This window comes from Cydia fagiglandana, chromosome 22 (genome assembly GCF_963556715.1).
Source record: "Cydia fagiglandana chromosome 22, ilCydFagi1.1, whole genome shotgun sequence".
NCBI lineage: Eukaryota > Metazoa > Arthropoda > Insecta > Lepidoptera > Tortricidae > Cydia > Cydia fagiglandana.
In genome coordinates, this window is record NC_085953.1 from 7,019,121 (window position 1) to 7,022,322 (window position 3,202).

The following is a 3,202-nucleotide window of genomic DNA, read 5'->3' on the forward strand; positions in this document are numbered from 1 at the left end:
CACATTTATCTAGTTTTGTGGTGTTTTATCGCCAAATATGACTACAGTATGTAGCATAACGCACGAAGCAAAGCCAATTGTAAAATCAAGTATATGAAAATATTAATGTAAAGAAGATATAGTATTTAGAACGGAATTTCTGGTAAATTAAGTACAAGTGAACAGGTCTTTTTTACAGTGACTTTTCTTTGTGCATCACACTGTGACCATCACAATTTGATCATCAATGACTAAAAATAACACAGGGACTTAAAGTAAAACAAAATGTTGACAAAACAGTAAATACATTAATGTAAATAATTTTATTGTAACTCTCCACAGTATATGGCCAGGGATACAATATATTGTTCTATATGAATACGCGAGCCGCTGTTTAAATCGAGGATACATCATTACCAAAACGCCTGTAAAATTACTGAAACGTCACGTGGCATACAAGGTGGTTTCTTCATTTTGTACGTACAAATTCACCCTGTATTTAGCGAACTATCCACGTAAAACCATTTTAATATTCATTTTACTTGCTAATTTTGCTTCACAAATCTACACACAGCAATATATCCAAGTAAAATTGAAATTACATGATTTTTTACATCCAAATTTTACGCGCACCTACTTTAACGTTAGCTCGGTAAGGCCCACTTGCACCATTCCACTGACCCGGGGTTAACCGGCTAAACCTAGAGTTACCATTGTTACCAGTACAATTTGACACTGGGTTGACGGTTTAACCGCTTAACCCCGGGTTAGTGGGATGGTGCAAGCGGGCCTAAGACGTTTTGGCATTGACTAAAGAGCGGGCTCCCACTACGCTACCGTCGCGCACTGAGCTCCTTAACTAGCTTAAAAGGCCATGTAACTATCTACCCTTATATCCTTTAATAATTCCGATTATAAGGTCACCATTTCGTTACGAATACAGCTTCACTATATCACTTGAGAAATTAAATAACTACAAAAGGAAACTTAATATAAAATTACGATAGAAATGAACGTTTGATTCTGTAGAAAATGTTACGTTAATATAGTCACACACATTAATAGTTCGCTTAAGCTACGGTTCCGAGAGGGTTCGTTTAAAAAAGGAGGTATCGATAAACGCGGGAGACTAAAAACGTCGTGTGCCCGCGTCTGTGACTCAGCCAGCGCTTAGAGTAGACGAGAAACTTTGTGTTTTGTCTCTTACGCACTTGACTTCGACACTTGAGCGCGACAGAGACAAAACACAAAGTTGCGAAGACGAAGTTACTCTTACACAAGCGCTCTGGACTCACACCGACTCTCGGTAAAACGATAATAGTTCCCTTAAACAGTGGTCGAGGTTCCTATCACTAAACCAGACTCAGTAGGCACTAACACCGACACGTCTTAACGTCCTTACACGTACGTATAATACATAGAAAACGAAACACGTTAGTACTCGCACAATTCCACTAGATGTCCTTATTAAAAGTTCGTAGTCTTTATTTATTTATTGAGATCAATTTTGCCGCTATGCACTAGATTGGACGTTCGCCGCCAAGCGAAAAATCGACGACCGCTGCCTTATTTATAGGTTATAACTAAACGTAGGAACATGGGAGCGCTCTGGTTCGAACGTTCGTCTCTGGACACTAAGGGGTTACAGAGGCGCGTCGAATCGGAATTAGTTCAACTAGAAATAAACGTATCGATCAGTCGGAGCGTATATAAGTAAGGCAGCGGTCGGTCGCGCCGGCACGACCCTCGAGTCCTTTAGCACCAGGTCGAACCGGAAGAGCACCGGACGCCGAGACCGCACTTCAGAGGAAATTTCTTTGCATTTTAACCGCCGCTCGCTACCGTGACTTTGCTTCGCTGTGATAATAAGACAGTCCAGGGTCATCAAACAGCTTCAAATCTTCGACATCACAAAATTCAGTGGCGTTTTCAGATTCCACCGCCTATTAAACGCTCGCTCTTCAAAACATCACTTTCAAACAGAACATACGAGTTACTGTCAGGAGTGCACTTCATCACGGCAGCGGCGGTTAAAGCGTCGGAAGAAATCGGCAACGTCGCGCCAGAGAGTCCGCTTGCACGGAGCGGCACCGCGGCGCCAGCCCGGGCGGGGCACACTTGGCACGCTTGGCACGCCTGGCACGCTCGGCTCGCTCGGCGCCGGCCATCAGACGAGGTGGTCGCGGTCGTCGAGCGAGGCGTCGCTGTCGTGCGCGCGCAGCTCGCGCTCCAGGTCCAGCGAGCGCCGCTCCAGCTCGAGCCGCGCGCCGCCCGCCGTCGCCGCCGCCAGCCGCGGTGCCTCCAGGGATGACACCTGACAAACACATACGGTTTATATATCACCTTTTTATTGACTAGAGAGATGTGCATCTATAGAATTTAATTTTGCCTCCGACTTGATAATTAAAATTAAAATAAGTGATAAAACACGAAATAATAAATAATGTTTTTGGCGCAGTCGGTAGGATCTTATAAATAAGTACAGGAGCGCCGCGACAGTATCTCGTGCACGAGATAGATTACCCGTCCTTTTCTAACTGTGTTAATTAGAGAGGGACCGGTAGTGTATCCCGCTCGCTCTATACTGTGTCGGCTCGGCGCTCTTGGCCAAGCCTGCCGGCGACGCTCGAGGCGGCAGCCCACCTTGGCGAGGCGGCGCGCGGCGGCGGGGGCGGGCTAGGAGGGCGCGGGGGGCGCGGGCAGCAGCGGCAGCTTGCCGCCCCCTCCCGCCCAGTAGCGCCCTCCGCACCCGCTGGCGCCTGCCGACGATCCGCTCTCTTCTGATAGTGCAGCTTGGAGTTTCGCTTCTGAAACGAGAGTTAGCCACGGTTAAAATTGGCGTCGTATTTCAGAATCTCCCTCCGTACGCTTTCCCTTCTATTAAAGACTGACACATGACTGGGCCCTGACACTCTTGACGACCTTATTACCCTATCGCTTTGCCGTCAACCACGCTCAACACGACCACAACACGGGCGACGAGCAGAGACAGGCGACAGAGACGCGAGAGTCTCTGTCTCGCTCGCGAACTGTCGCTTATATGTTGCCTACCGTCAAGTGATGGCCGCGGTCTCCGGTCGCGGTCTTCTGTCTCGGTTGCTTGTCTCTGTCGCGGCGCACGTAACCTTTAAGCCCAAGTGATGGTAATATCACGCTTCCAGCCTAGGTGAAAGCGTCCTTCCGACGCCCGTGGGGCAACAGCGCCCGTGAAATAATCACTGGC

At 47.9% G+C, this 3,202-nt stretch overlaps 1 long non-coding RNA gene across 1 annotated transcript; it reads right to left on the reverse strand.

Moving 5' to 3' along the window:
* Positions 1-459: 459 nt before the first annotated feature.
* LOC134675482 (uncharacterized) lies at positions 460-2,289 on the reverse strand. Its single transcript, XR_010099750.1, has 2 exons — positions 1,250-2,289; positions 460-1,148 (listed from the first exon to the last, which is right to left on the reverse strand). It is a non-coding gene; the product is annotated as an uncharacterized LOC134675482 (long non-coding RNA).
* Between the last annotated feature and the right edge of the window lie 913 nt (positions 2,290-3,202).